Source organism: Ranitomeya variabilis, chromosome 1 (genome assembly GCF_051348905.1).
Source record: "Ranitomeya variabilis isolate aRanVar5 chromosome 1, aRanVar5.hap1, whole genome shotgun sequence".
Classification (NCBI taxonomy): Eukaryota; Metazoa; Chordata; class Amphibia; order Anura; family Dendrobatidae; genus Ranitomeya; species Ranitomeya variabilis.
Genome location: NC_135232.1, coordinates 1,037,345,948 through 1,037,366,386, shown reverse-complemented (window position 1 = coordinate 1,037,366,386; position 20,439 = coordinate 1,037,345,948). Strand labels below are relative to the sequence as shown.

The 20,439-nt window shown below is 42.6% G+C and overlaps 1 long non-coding RNA gene across 1 annotated transcript in view; it reads left to right on the top strand.

The window, feature by feature from the left end:
• Positions 1 to 1,697: 1,697 nt before the first annotated feature.
• LOC143784664 (uncharacterized) overlaps positions 1,698 to 20,439 on the top strand; it is an 85,525-nt gene continuing 66,783 nt past the window's right edge. Inside the window, exon 1 of the long non-coding RNA XR_013217871.1 lies at positions 1,698 to 1,928. This is a non-coding gene — a long non-coding RNA (uncharacterized LOC143784664). The remainder of the gene's footprint in view (positions 1,929 to 20,439) is intronic.

The following is a 20,439-nucleotide window of genomic DNA, read 5'->3' as shown; positions in this document are numbered from 1 at the left end:
TGGAGACATGTCGAGATATATGGAGCCAAGTGGAAATCGCCAGTCCCTGTGGAGAAGATTTTGATATAGATATGATTATTATGTATATTATACATTGTATAAATTAGGATAAAGAGGGATAGATCTACTTTTGATGTACTATGTTTGGTATGAACAGGATATATATATACACTCACCGGCCACTTTATTAGGTACACCTGTCCAACTTCTTGTTAACACTTAATTTCTAATCAGCCAATCACATGGCGGCAACTCAGTGCATTTAGGCATGTAGACATGGTCAAGACAATCTCCTGCAGTTCAAACCGAGCATCAGTATGGGGAAGAAAGGTGATTTGAGTGCCTTTGAACGTGGCATGGTTGTTGGTGCCAGAAGGGCTGGTCTGAGTATTTCAGAAACTGCTGATCTACTGGGATTTTCACGCACAACCATCTCTAGGGTTTACAGAGAATGGTCCGAAAAAGAAAAAAAATCCAGTGAGCGGCAGTTCTGTGGGCGGAAATGCCTTGTTGATGCCAGAGGTCAGAGGAGAATGGGCAGACTGGTTCGAGCTGATAGAAAGGCAACAGTGACTCAAATCGCCACCCGTTACAACCAAGGTAGGCCTAAGAGCATCTCTGAACGCACAGTGCGTCGAACTTTGAGGCAGATGGGCTACAGCAGCAGAAGACCACACCGGGTACCACTCCTTTCAGCTAAGAACAGGAAACTGAGGCTACAATTTGTACAAGCTCATCGAAATTGGACAGTAGAAGATTGGAAAAACGTTGCTTGGTCTGATGAGTCTCGATTTCTGCTGCGACATTCGGATGGTAGGGTCAGAATTTGGCGTAAACAACATGAAAGCATGGATCCATCCTGCCTTGTATGGAGCAGCTTTGGGATGTGCAGCTGACAAATCTGCGGCAACTGTGTGATGCCATCATGTCAATATGGACCAAAATCTCTGAGGAATGCTTCCAGCACCTTGTTGAATCTATGCCACGAAGAATTGAGGCAGTTCTGAAGGCAAAAGGGGGTCCAACCCGTTACTAGCATGGTGTACCTAATAAAGTGGCCGGTGAGTGTATATATAAATATATATATATATATATATATACTGTATATATATATATATATATATATATATATATATATATATATATATATATATATATGTTGTATACTTTATATTTGATATGTATTTTGATATGATGTTTATGCTTTATTCTAACAAGTACATTATAATTCTATAATGGTTAATTTTGATGGGGAAAGACAAATATTCCTTATTTTTATAGTAATTAATAAATTGTTGATACCATCTAGTTCACTCTGTGCTTGAAAGAGAGTGATAGCAATATACCCTTTTACATATACCCATATAGAATGATTTTATTGTTGTTAGTATAAATAGCATACACCCGTACTTTATTCTTACTAGCATAAATAGCATACGCCCATAATATGCATCTGCATGTTTGTTTTGAGCAATTAAACATTGCAGTGCAGTGTGTGTATATAGCAATATGCTCCTACTATGTAATATAGATATGGAGCTCTAGTGACATGGCGTATACATGTATTCACCTACTCCCTTTTTTTATGATACTAGTTACCTTATAGTTTAGTTGCACTCACTAATGCGTTGTTTCCTATACTGCGCTCCTGGGTAGAGCGCATGCGCGGTCTGCGATCTGGGGTCTGTTGTCGCGTCCCAGTGTCCTTTGTAACGTCGGGTACTCTGTCCCGTACGTCCAGTCACGTGGGGCGTGGCCGCAGGTTCCCGGATCCTCCTGACTACGCATGCGCCGGAAGTACCGAGGGTGCCAGTGATAGGGGAACGCCAGTATATAAACTTTCCTCGGACCTCTATCTAACACCCCCTGACGAAGGAATTTGTCCGAAACGCGCGTCGGGACGCTACCACAGGACCTAGCCACCCAAGGTATTGACCGATATATTTTTTATAGATCCCCCCCTATGCACGTAGGTCACTTTGTATATTTATAATTTTTTTCAGGCTCTTGGTTGTGTGAGCTTGCAAGCATTCTTGGAGTTTATTATTTGGCACATAGCACTTTTTTCCAGCTGGGCTTATGATTGCTGTTCATATGTTGGTCACTTTAACTACTTCTTCCAGGCTCATGGTAGCGGGAGCTTGCAAGCACCGTTGTAGTTTATATTAAATATTTAGCACATAGCACTTTTTTTCTTCAGCTGCGCCTATGATTGCTATTCATATGTATAGCATATGTGCAATCTAATTTTCTTCAACACGTTGCACTTTATATTAAGTGGTTTATATATATATATTTTTTTTTTTACATAAATCATAGCACTTTCTGTATACCACATAGGTTATATTTTATTTTTTTTACGGTATTAGTGGGGATCTATTAATTAAATATTGGGTTTGCTCTAATTTATCCATTTTTATATGTCCTGTGGTGCGTACTAGCATTTTATATGATACATGTTTTTATGAATTTATTGTTGCTACTATAATTATGTAATAAAAGCAAATTTTTAATCTTATTCCCTGGTGTGGTGCTAATCTCTGGTGTGTCTATGATCAGGGTGTTTGGGTTGTCCTACTCCACGTGGTGGTGGTAATCAAACATATTGCACAGAGTACCCGTAATAGTATGAAAATTAATCTTGATCTATATAGATATATAATACATTTCTTGATAGTTGTTGGTACTTCTGTGTTTTAACATTACAGTGAAAAATAAAAATGTATCTTAGGCTACTTTCACACTAGCGTTAACTGCAATACGTCGCAAATGCGTCGTTTTGCTGAAAAAACGCATCCTGCAAAAGTGCTTGCAGGATGCGTTTTTTCAGCATTGACTAACATTAGCGACGCATTTGCGATGCATTGCCACACGTCGCAACCGTCGTGCGACGGTTGCGCCGTGCTGTGGCGGACCGTCGGGACCAAAAAACATTACATGTAACGTTTTTTGCTCCCGACGGTCCGCTGTTTCCGACCGCGAATGCGCGGCCGGAACTCCGCCCCCACCTCCCCGCACTTCCCCGCACCTCACAATGGGGAAGCGGATGCGATGGAAAAATGCATCCGCTGCACCCGTTATGCGGCGGAGACAACGCTAGCGTCGGGAACCTCGGCCCGACGCACCGCGACGGGCCGAGCCCGACGCTAGTGTGAAAGAAGCCTTATCCAAACATACATGCAGATATAGAACTCTTGTACATGGCATATTGCCTGATTAATAGGATTTAACAAATATTGAAATATTAAATAATAATATTTACAGATTGAATAATCTAGAGCTATCCAATCACAAGCATTTCCTAATTATGTATATATTGTCAGCTGTTATCTATGGAAGTTGTTTAATTGTTACTTACGTGTTAGCTGCATAGCACCATTTGGCCTAAGTTTCCATGATTGACTCTACTTTAGCTGCACTGTATATTGGGAGTCTCTGGTAGTCTGAAATATTCCTTATTTCTCATTGGCGTCTAACCACAAGCTCAACCGGCAATTACCACATACATTGCGTGCACAAATATTAGGCAATTTGTATTTTTAATGATTCATTTTATTATTGAACAACTCCAGTGCTGTCAGTCAGTCCAAAGGTGAACTGAAAAATTAACCTGAAACCTGAATATTTAAGAAAGTAAAAGTGAGGTTTTGAAAATAAAAGAAGATTGCGATAGCACTCACAAGGTTGCGTGTGGTTCAATTCTTTATTGAAGACAAATGTTCATGACAGCATATTCACGGCTCGGGGGAGTGGAGGTGGAGAGGAGGTGAGCAGGGATTGACGACGGCCGTTTCGCGCTATGAGAGCGCTTCTACGGGTCTAGCATGCTGGGAAATGACGCTGGCAGAAATAGGTGAGTCACAAATGATCACTCCCACCTCCAACCTATGCCCATATCTCTGCATATGAAGTACATCATGTGCAAAACGTAACAAATACAAAAAGTTAAAAACAATAAAAGCCCTGGACAATAATCATGAAAGACATTACAAGAACCAACTAGGAAAACTTCTTACTCTCTTAACAACTAATGCAAAAAACGATCTTACAAAGGGCTACAGATTACACCGTAGCACAACAAATGGTCTGTCAGATAATAATGTATGGATTTAGCCATGGAAATTCAATGCGGGGAGTACGAGTAATACTCAGGGTAACGGGGTACGCTTAATTAGACTAAGAGAAGTTATAAAAAAATGGACATATCTGTTCTGTCATTGAAGCCGGCAGGACCTGCGGCTCTCGTGTGCATAATCCACCGGGCTTCTTGTCTTAGTAAAAGCCTATGTAAGTCCCCTCCTCGCGCAGGTAATGTTACCCTCTCTAACCCTGCAAAAGTGAGGACCTCAGGCTTACCCTCATGGGCTTCCCTCACATGATGGATAAGTCTGGGTACACCTTTACCTGTGCGGATGGATCTCAAATGCTCTCTGAAACGTACAAAAAGCTGACGTATGGTTTTACCCACATAAAATCTCTTGCAGGGACAGAAAATGACATAAACGACATAGTCTGTCCTGCAAGAGATAAATTGCTGAACAGTGTGTCTAATGGGACCTATATTAATGACTCGTCCGGTAATATGACTCGCACAAAAATGACAGTGGCCACAGCGAAAGTTACCTTTTGGGGACAATTGTTCTAACCAACTGGCCTGAGGACCCGGCGTCTGATTACGGACCATAATGTCCCTAATTCGTGTACTTCGTTTGTTAGAGATTAGAGGACCACCGGCCACCCTGCCAGAGAGATCCTTGTCCCGCTCCAGGACATGCCAGTGCCTTCTAATAGATGCTCTTATTGCCTGGTCCAAAGGACCATATCGGAAACAAAAATTAAAACGTGGTTCATCTGGTTTTTTCCTACCCTTTCCCCGTCCCTGTTGGTCATCATTCAGTCGATTCATAGCCACTTGCAAAAGAGTGTTAGGATAACCTCTATCACGCAGTCTTTGGCACAGCTCCCCAGACTGTTGTTCAAACCCTCTTTGAGTGCTATTAACCCTCCGTGTACGGAGTAGCTGGCTGTAAGGCAAGGCACGTTTTGTATGTGCGGGATGGAAGCTATCGAAGTGTAGGACAGAATTAGAAGCAGTGGGTTTGCAATAAATAGATGTACAGATATCCCCATCCTGAATGGTAATTAGCACATCTAAAAATTCTAAGCTATCTCTCCCAAAAATGGAAGTGAAGCGCATCCCCATATTATTGGTGACATTTAGATAATCTACAAACAAATCAAACTCCTCCTCGGTTCCGTCCCACACCAGGAAGACATCATCGACATACCTTAAAAAGAGTCTGATGTGTTTCAGGAAAACATTCCTTTCGGAATACACATAATCTTCCTCAAAAACCGCTAAATAAAGATTAGCGACAGTGCATGCGACCGGGGTCCCCATGGCAGTCCCAGTGGTCTGGAGATACCAGATATCCAAGAAGGTGAAAGTGTTATGGGTAAGTATAAAACTCAATCCATCGCACACAAAGTCGATGAAGGCATGACTCCTATCAGTAGTACTGAGAATACGCCTGATGGTGTCAACCCCCAATCGCTGAGGGATACTGGTATAAAGATTGACCACATCAATGGACGCCAGGGAGATCCCCGGCTGCCATGCAAAATCACGGATATAATCCAAAAACGAATTAGTGTCCCTGGTGTAGGACGGAACAGAACGGAGCAAGGGGCGCAACACCCAATCCAAATATTGGGAGAGAGGTTCAGTTAGGGACCCCATCCCTGACACAATTGGTCTGCCGGGGGGTTGGGTGACCGATTTGTGTACCTTAGGGAGATAATACCAGTATGGTTTGGTAGGAAACTGTGGAAAAAGTTTTTCTGCTTTTTTCTGAGTTATAACTTGCCGTTCCATGGACACCCTCAAGAATGATTGTAATTTTCCTTTAAATTTATTTGTGGGGTCTCTAGGCAGTCTACGGTACGTATCAGCATCAGAAAGCTGCCGTTCAGCTTCTGACAGGTATGCATCTCTGGGCAACAAAACGGTCTTTCCCCCTTTGTCGGCCGGGCGTATAATTACATCAGACCATCCCGCCATCTCCTTTAAAGCCGTCCTTTCAGAGGCACTCAGATTATATGGTGCCTCTTTATAAACCAAAGCTTCTATGTCTTTCAAAACTAAAGTTTCAAACAGGTCGGCCATATTACCCGGGGAGGTTTGTGGCATATATGTCGATGGCACACCACCAACAAAGGGGGTGAAATCATCACATGAACCCTCATTTAGCAAAGTGACAGAAGAATCATTTAAGCTCAACAGTAGAGCGGCATCGTCATGAACATTAGCTAATACTGTACTTCTTCAGTAGACCCCGCAAGGAAACCCAAAGGTCCTATCTTGCAAGGACGCTCACCTTCCAGGGTAGTGTTATTATTGGAACCAGATAAAAAAGCCTTATATAAATGAATTTTCCGTATGGCCTTAAATAAATCAATCTGAAATTCCGAAAAATCAAATCTGTCTGGGATACAGTAATTTAAACCTTTGGCTAATAAGTCAAGTTGCGCTGGTTCTAACACGCGGTCCGTTAAATTAATGACACAGTCCTCAGGTGATGAAGATGTTAATGTCCCTGCCTCCAGGAGACATTCTTTCTCTTGTGTCTCCAGCCGGGGACATAGCCTCTGCTTCCTCTTCCCCCGACGGGTTCTTCTCCTAAAGGGGGTACTGCGGTCACAGAAGTCTCAGAGGTCGAGCCTTCCGTTTGTTCTAGGCTCATAGCCCCTCCTTCACTTAAGCTTGAGTCAGACTCAGTCGTTAGGTAGTCCTTACGGCGATAATGATTGCGTTTTCTGAATTTTCGTTTTTTATTGCCTGACTGGCTCATGTTGGAGAAAGATGACTGATTCTCCTTTTGTGATTTTTGCCAAGAGAAAACCTGCCCGGAGTCATAATCATTTTTGTCCCGAATAAATTTATCTCTTTTTCTCTGCTTTATCTCAGCTTGAATCGGAATTAATTTCCCATCCAATTTTTTAGTGAAGGATACCCATTGGTTCTCAGTAAGTCTGCTTTTTAATTCTGATTGAGTCTTAATAATTTCTGCATTCAATACATCATAGTTCTGTATATTAGATTTCAGGACTAATGACAATAGCTCCTGAGAGCTTTTCAACATAATTCGTTCCCATTCTGATTTGAAGGTGACATCATGGCTAAAATGAGATATTTCTTTCCAGACTCGAAGTCCTCTGGGGACCCGACTATTGTCTATGTAAGACTGGAGAGAGTTGTTGATCCAAAACAAACGAATTTCTCTTTCAGATAAATTCATCAACTTATATTCCAGGGCTTTGGTACTCAACATGTGTACCTGGTCCACCTGCTCACACTCCTTGAAGTAATTAGCCACATCCTGCCGGCCGGCTTGTAATCCCACGCAAACTGAGGTAACTTCAGGATCCATCGTACGGTAATCACCGTTACAAATATAATGGGACAAACACCGCCACTCTGGTTATAGGCGTGCTAGCACAAAAAGCATTGCTACTATTGGGAACAAAAAGAAAAAAGTAGTGCTGCACAGCCTCTCCACCTAGAGCGAATGACAAACAGTCCAAGCGCGGTGTATTTAAGCAAATCCTGACTTCAGTGCTGGATGTGCTCGCATGAAAAAAGATAAACCAATCATGAAAATAAAAGAAGATTGCGATAGCACTCACCAGGTTGCGTGTGGTTCAATTCTTTATTGAAGACAAATGTTCATGACAGCATATTCACGGCTCGGGGAGTGCAGATGGAGAGGAGGTGAGCAGGGATCGACGACGGCCGTTTCGCGCTATGAGAGCGCTTCTACGGGTCTAGCATGCTGGGAAATGACGCTGGCAGAAATAGGTGAGTCACAAATGATCACTCCCACCTCCAACCTACGCCCATATCTCTGCATACGAAGTACATCATGTGCAAAACGTAACAAATACAAAAAGTTAAAAACAATAAAAGCCCTGGACAATAATCATGAAAGACATTAACAAGAACCAACTAGGAAAACTTCTTACTCTCTTAACAACTAATGCAAAAAACGATCTTACAAAGGGCTACAGATTACACCGTAGCACAACAAATGGTCTCTCAGATAATAATGTATGGATTTAGCCATGGAAATTCAATGCGGGGAGTACGAGTAATATTCAGGGTAACGGGGTACACTTAATTAAACTAAGAGAAGTTATAAAAAAACGGACATATCTGTTCTGTCATTGAAGCCGGCAGGACCTGCGGCTCTCGTGCGCATAATCCACCGGGTTTCTTGTCTTATGTCTATGTAAGTCCCCTCCTCACGCAGGTAATGTTACCCTCTCTAACCCCGCAAAAGTGAGGACCTCAGGCTTACCCTCATGGGCTTCCCTCACATGATGGATAAGTCTGGGTACACCTTTACCTGTGCGGAGGGATCTCAAATGCTCTCTGAAACTCTGAAACGTACAAAAAGCTGACAGTGGCCACAGCGAAAGTTACCTTTTGGGGACAATTGTTCTAACCAACTGGCCTGAGGACCCGGCGTCGGTGTAATCTGTACCCCTTTGTAAGATCGTTTTTTGCATTAGTTGTTAAGAGAGTAAGAAGTTTTCCTAGTTGGTTCTTGTAATGTCTTTCATGATTATTGTCCAGGGCTTTTATTGTTTTTAACTTTTTGTATTTGTTACGTTTTGCACATGATGTACTTCGTATGCAGAGATATGGGCGTAGGTTGGAGGTGGGAGTGATTATTTGTGACTCACCTATTTCTGCCAGCGTCATTTCCCAGCATGCTAGACCCGTAGAAGCGCTCTCATAGCGCGAAACGGCCGTCGTCGATCCCTGCTCACCTCCTCTCCACCTGCACTCCCCCGAGCCGTGAATATGATGTCATGAACATTTGTCTTCAATAAAGAATTGAACCACACGCAACCTGGTGAGTGCTATCGCAATCTTCTTTTATTTTCATGATTGGTTTATCTTTTTTCATGCGAGCACCTCCAGCACTGAAGTCAGGATTTGCTTAAATACACCGCGCTTGGACTGTTTGTCATTCGCTCTAGGTGGAGAGGCTGTGCAGCACTACTTTTTTCTTTTTGTTCCCAAAAGTGTCGTTTGTAAGAGTGTGCAGAATTATTGGGCAACTATTAGTGAGCAGAATTAGTATGCAACTAATTCAAAATTGTAAATTTTTTTCATCTCAGTTGATTGTTTCCATCCGTTAAGGTTAGAATAATAAGCAAACATTTCAAAATACACAAACTTACATTTCAAAAATATATCAATGACCAATATAGTCCTTCTTCTTTTCAATTAACAGCCATAATCCTTCCATCCGTGCAGTTCATCAGTTTCTAATCTATTGATGATCAATGTTTTGGGCAGCGCCAACCACAGTCTCCCAGACACTGATCAGAGAGGTGACTGTTTTCCTTCATTGTAAATCCCCCATTTAAGAAGAGCCCACATGTTGTCAATAGGATTTAGATGAGGAAGGGGCCATATCATTATTCTTCCATCTTTAAGGTCTTCACTGGTAGCCGAGGAGTGAAGACTTCAATTTATATGATGGAGCATTGTCCTGCATAAAAAAGTCATGGTTTTATTGAAAGATGCAGACTTTTTCCTGTACCACTGCTTGAAGAAAGTGTCTTCTAAGAGCTGGCAGTAGGTTTGGGAGTTGATTTTGAGTCCATTTCATCCCAAAAATATTCAACTAACTCGTGTTTAAGTATACTAGCCAATAGCAGTACTCCTAAACCTTGCTGGTGCTTGAGTTGAAGTGAAGGTCTTTGTCCATTTCTTATCTAGCCACGGTTCATCCATCTGGTCCATCAAGAGTCACTCTCATCTCATAAGTCCATAAAATCTATAACCCCTTACTGACATGACGTACCGGTACGTCGTATGCCAGATACCTGCCTTTGATGCAGGCTCGCACTCCGAGCCCCCATCTTTCCCCCATAAGACGGCTGATTTAATCAGCCATCACGTGTCTCTAACATCTGAGGGTGGATCGTAGCCCTGCCTGCTGCTTAGCTGTTAAATCCCGCTATCAATCTCTGACAGTGACACTTATCACACGAGGGCAGCGGGTGCATCATTCCACGCTCCCTTCGGCACATCCATGACGTGACTGTGGGGCGCTAAACAGTTGTCATGACAGCCAGGGGGTCTGTTGAAGACCCCTGTGCCTGTCATTATGATACTCTAGTCAGTCTAGTGAAATCCAGCCTGCACCTGGCATTCATAGGAGATCATAATTTTCTCTATACATAGCAGGGCTGATACCTAGTCATATTTAACGTATAGGGAACATGGTAAATAAAAAACCTCCAAAATAATTGCTAAATTGCACTTTTTCATTTCATCGCACTTTGAATTTTCTCCTGCTTTCCAGTGCTTCACATATTAAAATGAAGAGTATCATTCAAAAGTACAACTGCAAGAAACAAGCCCTCATACGGGTATAGGGACAGAAAAATAAAAAAAAGTTGTTGTGGCTTTTGAAAGAAGGAGAGGAAAAAAAAAATTAAAAATGGCGTGAAGGGGTTAAAAAAATCAGTTTTTAGATATTTCTTGGCCCAGTCTTAATGTGTTCCCTTCTGTGTCTTGTTCAGTGGTAGTCAGGATTCAGCCATCTTTACCTCGGCCATGTCTTTCAGCGCTGAACACCTCCATGGAGGTTGAAGTTCTGGAATATGACAGCACTGGAGGATAATGGGTTACTGGTCGCTTCACGTTTCATTCTTCTCAAATCTTTGGTATATAATGTACGGCTTTTATTTTCAACATGTTTTTTGCAAACCTTTCTGACGATTTGCCATAAAACCTTTCATGGAATCATAGAATGTTAAAGTTGGAAGGGACCTACATGGTCATCATGTCCAACCCCCTGCTCAAAGCAGGATTCACTAATCCATCTCAGACAGATGTCTGTCCAGCCTCTGTTTGAAGACTTCCACTGAAGGAGAACTCACCACCTCTCGTGGCAGTCTGTTCCACTCATTTTTCTAATATCTAATCTGTATCTTCTCCCTTTCTGTTTCATCCCATTGCTCTCGTGTTTCCATGTGAAAATTAGAATAAGGATGATCCCTCTACACTATGACATTCCTTCAGATATTTGAAGACAGCTATTGGGTCACTTCTTAGCCTTCTTTTTTTGCAAGCTAAACATTCCCAGATCCTTTAACCATTCCTCATAGGACATACTTTGCAGTCCGCTCACCATCATGGTAGCTCTTCTCTGAACTTGCTCCAGTTTTTCAATGTCTGTTTTTAAAATGTGGTGCCCAGAACTGGAAACAGTATTCCAGATGAGGTCTGACCAAGGAGGAGTAGAAGGGGATAATTACTTCACATGATCTAGACTCTATGCTTCTCTTAATACATACTAGAGTGGTGTTTGTCTTTTTTGGTGCTGCATCACACTGTTGACTCATGTGCAGTCTGTGATCTATTAATTAATTAATGGAATATAGAGATTACAAATTGAAAGACATATTCCCTGAACTACCACTTCTCTCCTACAAACGGCCCCCTAACTTAAGGAATCTCTTTGTAAGAAGTGTCCTCTCATCACCATCAGTGACTGGCACATTCCCCTGTAACAATAAAAAATGCAAAACTTGTACCCACATATTACCAACCGATATAGTCCGTGTACCAAACACGAATCAGGACTATAAGGTCATGGGTTCCTTTTCTTGTACATCCTCCAATGTGGTGTACATGATACAATGTACGAGGTGCCCTGGAAGTGTTTATATTGGGGAAACTATGCAAAGACTACAAACTAGGATGAATCTACACAGACACACAATCAAGAATTAAATGGACACACCAGTGGGAAAACATTTCTCTGGACCTGGACACAGTATGACAGATTAAAAAGTCTTAATACTAAAAGGTAATTTTAACCCCTTCCTGACATCAGACGTACTATCCCGTCGAGGTGGGGTGGGCCCGTATGACCGCTGACGGGATAGTACGTCATCACCGATCAGCGGCGCTCACGGGGGGAGCGCGGCCGATCGCAGCCGGGTGTCAGCTGCATATCGCAGCTGACATCCGGCACTATGTGCCAGGAGCGGTCACGGACCGCCCCCGGCACATTAACCCCCGGCACACCGCGATCAAACATGATCGCGGTGTGCCGGCGGTATAGGGAAGCATCGCGCAGGGAGGGGGCTCCCTGCGGGCTTCCCTGAGACCCCCGGAGCAACGCGATGTGATCGCGTTGCTGCGAGGGTCTCCTACCTCCTTCCTGGCTGCAGGTCCCGGATCCAAGATGGCCACGGCATCCGGGTCCTGCAGGGAAGGAGGTGGCTTACCGAGTGTCTGCTCAGAGCAGACACTTGGTAAGCCTGCAGCCCTGCACAGCAGATCGTCGATCTGGCAGAGTGCTGTGCACACTGCCAGATCAATGATCTGTGATGTCCCCCCCGGGACAAAGTAAAAAAGTAAAAAAAAAAATTTCCCACATGTGTAAAAAAAAAATAAAAAAAAATTCCTAAATAAATAATAATAAAAAAATATATATTATTCCAATAAATACATTTCTTTATCTAAATAAAAAAAAACAAAACAATAAAAGTACACATATTTAGTATCGCCGCGTCCGTAACGACCCAACCTATAAAACTGCCTCACTAGTAAACCCCTTCAGTAAACACTGTAAGAAAAAAAAAAAAAAACGAGGCAAAAAACAACGCTTTATTATCATACCGCCGAACAAAAAGTGGAATAACACGCGATCAAAAAGACTGATATAAATATCCATGGTACCGCTGAAAACGTCATCTTGTCCCGCAAAAAACAAGCTGCCATACAGCATCATCAGCAAAAAAATAAAAAAGTTATAGTCCTGAGAATAAAGCGATACCAAAATAATTATTTTTTCTATATTTTAGTTTTTATCGTATAAAAGCGCCAAAACATAAAAAAATGATATAAATGAGATATCGCTGTAATCGTACTGACCCGAAGAATAAAACTGCTTTATCAATTTTACCAAACGCGGAACGGTATAAACGCCTCCCCCAAAAGAAATTCACGAATAGCTGGTTTTTGGTCATTCTGCCTCACAAAAATCGGAATAAAAAGCGATCAAAAATGGTCACGTGTCCGAAAATGTTACCAATAAAATCGTCAACTCGTCCCGCAAAAAACAAGACCTCACATGACTCTGTGGAGCAAAATGTGGAAAAATTATAGGTCTCAAAATGTGGAGACGCAAAAACTTTTTTGCTATAAAAAGCGTCGCTGGTTTCACACTTGCGTTTTTGTCTGCAGCGTTTTTTGCACAAAAAAACGCATGCGTTCTTTCCCTATATTTAACATTGAAAACGCATGCGGTTTTTTTGTACGCGTTTGGTCGCGTTTTCAAACGCATGCGGTTTTTTTCTGCATGCGTTCATTTTCAGAAATACAACCTGCAGTATTTTCTTGCGTTTTTAAGCACATGCGTTTGTTTGCGTTAAAAACGCATGCATTTTTTCGAAAAAAAACAGAAAACACACTGAAAAGCCACCCACCACCATCAAGGTGATAAAGGGATCCAAACCCTAACCCTAACTCTACCCCTAACCTCACCCCTAACCGTTTAATGAACATTTTCTGACAGTCATAGTGCCACGTATTTCAGTGCCACGTATTTCAGTGCCACGTATTTCAGTGCCACGTATTTCAGTGCCACGTGTTTCAGTGCCACGTATTTCAGTGCCACGTATCACGTATTTCAGTGCCACGTATCACGTATTTCAGTGCCACGTATCACGTATTTCAGTGCCACGTATTTTAGTGCCACGTATTTCAGTGCCACGTATTTCAGTGCCACGTATTTCAGTGCCACGTATTTCAGTGCCACGTATTTCAGTGCCACGTATCACGTATTTCACTGCCACGTGTTTCAGTGCCATGTATTTAAGTGCCACGTATCACGTATTTCAGTGCCACGTATTTCAGTGCCACGTATTTCAGTGCCACGTATTTCAGTGCCACGTATTTCAGTGCCACGTATTTAAGTGCCACGTATCACATATTTCAGTGCCACGTATTTCAGTGCCACGTATTTCAGTGCCACGTATTTCAGTGCCACGTATCACGTATTTCAGTGCCACGTGTTTCAGTGCCACGTGTTTCAGTGCCACGTATTTAAGTGCCACGTATCACGTATTTCAGTGCCACGTATTTCAGTGCCACGTATTTCAGTGCCACGTATTTCAGTGCCACGTATTTCAGTCACGTTTAGGGTTAGGGTTAGGGGTAGGGTTAGGGCTAGGGTTGGAGGTAAAGTTAAGGTTGGGGCTAAAGTTAGGGTTGGGGCTAAAGTTAGGGTTTGGATTACATTTACGTTTGGATTAGGGTTGGGATTAGAATTATGGGTGTGTCAGGGCTAGGGGTGTGGTTAGGGTTACCGTTGGGATTAGGGTTAGGGGTGTGTTTGGGTTAGGGTTTCAGGTAGAATTGGGGAGTTTCCACTGTCCAGGCACATCAGGGGCTCTCCAAGCGCGACATGGCGTCCAATCTCAATTCCAGCCAATTCTGCGTTGAAAAAGTAAAACAGTGCTCCTTCCCTTCCGAGCTCTCCCGTGCGCCCAAAAAGGGGTTTACCCCAACATATGTGTTATCAGCGTACTCGGGACAAATTGAACAACAACTTCTGGGGTCCAAGTTCTCTTGTTATCCTTAGGAAAATAAAAATTTGGGGGGCTAAAAATCATTTTTGTGGGAAAAAAAAGATGTTTTATTTTCACGGCTCTGCGTTATAAACTGTAGTGAAACACTTGGGGGTTCAAAGTTCTCACAACACATCTAGATAAGTTCCTTGGGAGGTCTAGTTTCCAATATGGGGTCACTTGTGGGGGGTTTGTACTGTTTGGGTACATCAGGGGCTCTGCAAATGCAACGTGACGCCTGCAGACCAATCCATTTAAGGCTGCATTCCAAATGGCGCTCCTTCCCTTCCGAGCTCTGTCATGCACCCAAACAGTGGTTCCCCCCCACATATGGGGTATCAGCGTACTCAGGACAAATTGGAAAACAAATTTTGGGGTCCAATTTATTCTGTTACCCTTGTAAAAATACAAAGCTGGGTGCTAAAAAATCATTTTTGAGAAAAAAAATAAAAATTATTTTCACGGCTCTGCGTTATAATCTGTAGTGAAACACTTGGGGGTTCAAAGCTCTCAAAACACATCTAGATAAGTTCCTTAGGGGGTCTACTTTCCAAAATGGTGTCACTTGTAGGGAGTTTCAATGTTTAGGCACATCAGGGGCTCTCCAAACGCAACATGGCGTCCCATCTCAATTCCAGTCAATTTTGCATTGAAAAGTCAAATGGCGCTCCTTTCCTTCCGAGCTCTGCCATACGCCCAAACAGTGGTTTACCCTCACATATGGGGTATCAGCGTACTCAGGACAAATTGCACAACATTTTTTGGGGTCCAATTTCTTCTCTTACCCTTGGGAAAATAAAAAATTGGGGGCGAAAAGATCATTTTTGTGAAAAAATATGATTTTTTATTTTTACGGCTCTGCATTATAAACTTCTGTGAAGCACTTGGTGGGTCAAAGTGCTCACCACACATCAAGATAAGTTCCTTAGGGGGTCTACTTTCCAAAATGGTGTCACTTGTAGGGGGTTTCAGTGTTTAGGCACATCAGGGGCTCTCCAAACGCAACATGGCGTCCCATCTCAATTCCAGTCAATTTTGCATTGAAAAGTCAAATGGCGCTCCTTTCCTTCCGAGCTCTGCCATACGCCCAAACAGTGGTTTACCCTCACATATGGGGTATCAGCGTACTCAGGACAAATTGTACAACAACTTTGGGGGTCCATTTTCTCCTGTTACCCTTGGTAAAATAAAACAAATTGGAGCTGAAATAAATTGTGTGTGAAAAAAAGTTAAATGTTCATTTTTATTTAAACATTCCAAAAATTCCTGTGAAACACCTGAAGGGTTAATAAACTTCTTGAATGTGGTTTTGAGCACCTTGAGGGGTGCAGTTTTTAGAATGGTGTCACACTTGAGTATTTTCTATCATATAGACCCCTCAAAATGACTTCAAATGAGATGTGGTCCCTAAAAAAAAAATGGTGTTGTAAAAATGAGAAATTGCTGGTCAACTTTTAACCCTTATAACTCCGTCACAAAAAAAAATTTTGGTTCCAAAATTGTACTGATGTAAAGTAGACATGTGGGAAATGTTACTTATTAAGTATTTTGCGTGACATATGTCTGTGATTTAAGGGCATAAAAATTCAAAGTTGGAAAATTGCAAAATTTTCAAAATTTTCGCCAAATTTCCATTTTTTTCACAAATAAACGCAAGTTATATCGAATAAATTTTACCACTAACATGAAGTACAATATGTCACGAGAAAACAATGTCAGAATCGCCAAGATCCGTCAAAGCGTTCCAGAGTTATAGCCTCATAAAGGGACAGTGGTCAGAATTGTAAAAATTGGCCCGGTCATTAACGTGCAAACCACCCTTGGGGGTGAAGGGGTTAAGGACCACAGGGAAAGAAAAATTTGGGAATACAAACTAATGAATATGTTTAATTCGTTGACACTAGGACTCAATTTAACACCTGGATTTATGAGTCACTACGTGGATACAATTCACACCTCCACCAGAGGGACTCCAGATAACTAAGAACATTAAGGCCCCGTCTCACTAAGCGATTTACCAACGATCACGACCAGCGATACGATCTGGCCGTGATCGTTGGTAAGTCGCTGTGTGGTCGCTGGGGAGCTGTCACACAGACAGCTCTCTCCAGCGACTAACGATCAGGGGAACGACTTCGGCATCGTTGAAACTGTCTTCAACGATGCCGAAGTCCCCCTGCAGCACCCGGGTAACCAGGGTAAACATCGGGTTACTAAGCGCAGGGCCGCGCTTAGTAACCCGATGTTTACCCTGGTTACAAAAAAAAACAAACAGTACATACTTGCCTTTCGGTGTCCAGGTCCCTTGCCGTCTGCTTCCTGCTCTGACTGAGATCCGGCCGTACAGTGAGAGCAGAGCGCAGCGGTGACGTCACTGCTGTGCTCTCACTTCTCACTGTACGGCCGGCAGTCAGTGAGAGCAGGAAGCAGACGGCAAGGGACCTGGACACCGAAAGGCGAGTATGTACTGTTTGTTTTTTTTGGTAACCAGGGTAAACATCGGGTTACTAAGCGCGGCCCTGCGCTTAGTAACCCGATGTTTACCCTGGTTACCAGTGAAGACATCGCTGGATCGGTGTCACACGCACCGATTCAGCGATGTCAGCGGGGCCTCAACGACCAAAAAAAGGTCCAGGCCATTCCGACACGACCAGCGATCTCGCAGCAGGGGCCTGATCGCTGGTACGTGTCACACATAGCGAGATCGCTACTGAGGTCGCTGTTGCGTCACAAAACTTGTGACTCAGCAGCGATCTCGCTAGCGATCTCGCTATGTGAGACGGGGCCTTTATTCTCACTGCCTCTCCATTTGTAAGAAAATGCCTAATTTGATTACCTTGGCTTATCTATGGACTCATCACACTTCCCACCCCCTAACAAATGTCCTACTGTAGTATTCTTTAAATTTTGTGCTTGTTTCTTATTAATCTATTTGTAATCTTGCCTGAAGAAGGAGCCACTGTGCTCTGAAAGCTTGCAAACATATTATTTTCTGGTTAGCCAGTAAAGGTATCACTCCTAGAATACTTCTGTCATCATTGGGCAGAAAAGTATTCACATCGATTTTTCTGGCTAACACGGTACTACAATACAATTTGTTATTGTACATCATATTAGTTGCTGCACATTGTTCAAGTTTACCTAGATCCTTCTGAATCCTTTCTCTGTATTCTTTAGTGTTAGCTATCCCTCCTAGCTTTGTATCATCTACACTCTTCTAATTGGATGAGCAATCATTTATTACCACCCTTTGAGTACGATCAGTAAGCCAAAGGGTGGGTAATTGTAGCCTTTTTAATCCCATACTTGGTCATTTTTCAATAAGGATAGCATGAGATTCTTTATAAAATGCTTTGCTGAAGTCGAGATATACTATATCTAGTGCATTTCCCTGATCCACCCAGTCAGTAATTCCATAATATAAGGAAATTAGATTAGTCTGGCATGACTTGTTTGCTATAAATCCATGCTGGCTCTGGTTAATTACTGTATTCGTATCCAAGTACTTACAGTTGAAACTAGAAGTTTACATACACTATATAAAAAGACACATATGCATGTTTTTCTTAAAATCTGACATGAAATAAACCTTCCCTGTTTTAGGTCAATTAGGATTATCATAATTATTAATATTTGCCAAATTGCAGAATAATGAGAGAGAAAGAATGGTTTAAGGCATTTTTAATACTTACTGCAAAGTCAAAATTTTACATACATTTCATTAGTATTTGGTACCATTGTGCTTAATTTGAATGACTTGGGTCAAACGTTTGGGATATCCTTCAACAACCTTCTCACAATAGTTGGTCGTAATTTGGGCCCATTCCTCCTGACAAAACTGGTGTAACTGATCCAGGTTTGTAGGTCGCCTTGCTCACACCTGCCTTTTCAGTTTTTCCCACAAATTTTTCAATAGGCTTGAGCTCAGGGCTTTGTGATGGCCACTCCAAAACATTGACTTTGTTATCCTTAAGCCACTTTGTTACCATTTTGGCAGTATGCTTCCTTCTAGTCATTGTCCATTTGGAAGACCCATTTCCTCCCAAGCTTTAACGTCCTGGCTGATGTTTTGAAATGTTGCTTCAGTATTGCCATATAATCTTCTTTTCTCATGATGCCATCTATTTTGTGAAGTGCACCAGTCCCTCCTGCAGCAAAACAACCTCACAACATGATGGTGCCACCACTGTGTTTCACAGTTGGGATGGTGTTCTTAGGCTTCCAAGCTTCTCCTTTTTCCTCCAAACGTAATATTGGTCATTATGTCCAAAAAGTTCAATTTTGGTTTCATCAGATCACAAGACATGTCTCCAAAAATTAAGTGCTTTGTTCGTGTGTGCATTTGCAAACCTTAATCTGGCTTGTTTTATGTTTCTTTTGGAGTAATGGCTTCTTCCTGGCAGAGTGGCCTTTCAGCCCATGTTAATACAGTACTCGTTTCACTGTGGGTATTGACACCATCTTACCAGCTTCCGCCATCATCTTCACAAGGTCTTTTGCGTTTGTCCTTGGGTTTCTATGCACGTGTCGAACCAAAGCACGTTCATCTCTGGGACACAAAACTTATCTCCTTCCTGAGCGGTATGATGGCTGGACATTCCCATTGTGCTTGTACTTGCGTATAATTGTTTGTACAGATGAACGAGGCACCTTCAGGTATCTTATAATTGTATCCAAGTATGAGCCAGACTTGTGTAAGTTCACAATTCTCTTCCTGATATCTTGGCTCATTTCTTTAGACTTTCCCATGATGCTGCACAAAGAAGTAGTGTGTTTAAGGTGTGCATTAAAATACATCCACAGGTATGTCTCTAATTAACTTAGATGTTGCCAAAAACCAATCAGAAGCTTCCAAACACATGACATCATCATATGGACAGTCCAGAATTGTTTAAAGGCATAGTAATCTTAGTGTATGTAAACTTTTGACTTTTCAGTAAGTAATAAAAATGCCGTAAACAGTATCTCTCTCATTATTCTGGCATTTGGCAAATATTAACCCCTTCCCGACCTGTGACGCCACGTAGGCGTCATGAAAGTCGGTACCAATCCGACCTGTGACGCCTATGTGGCATTATGGAGGGATCGCGTCCCTGCAGATCGGGTAAAAGGGTTAACTCCAATTTCACCCAATCTGCAGGGACAGGGGGAGTGGTACTTCAGCCCAGGGGGGGTGGCTTCACCCCCCCATGGCTAAGATCACTCTGATTGGCTGTTGAAAGTGCAACAGCCAATCAGAGCAATTTGTAATATTTCACCTATGAAATTTGGTGAAATATTACAATCCAGCCATGGCTGATGCTGCAATATCATCGGCCATGGCTGGAGACTGTGATCTGACCTCCCTACTGACTGACAGTGGCGATCTGCTGCCGCTGTCAGTCTTTCGTCCCCTCCGTTCTGTGCTCCGCTGCCCTCTGCTGCTTTCCTCTCCCTTCCTCTCCCCCCCGGTGCCCCCCCCGCTGTCCTATCCCACCCACCATACCGCTGGAATCCCGGGAGTTCCGTCCGGCATTTTCGATGGGCGCGGCCATCTTCCAAAATCGCGGGCGCATGCGCGGTGCGCCCGCCGAAACTGCCGGCCGGCAGATTCATTACAGGTACATTTTGTTCACTGTGATAGGTTATATCACAGTGATCAAAATAAAAAAAATTGTAAATAAAGCCCCCCTTATCACCCCCATAGGTAGGGAAAATAATGAAATAAATATAATTTTTTTTTTTCCACTAGGGATAGGGTTAGAACTAGAGTTAGGGTTAGGGCTAGGGTTAGGG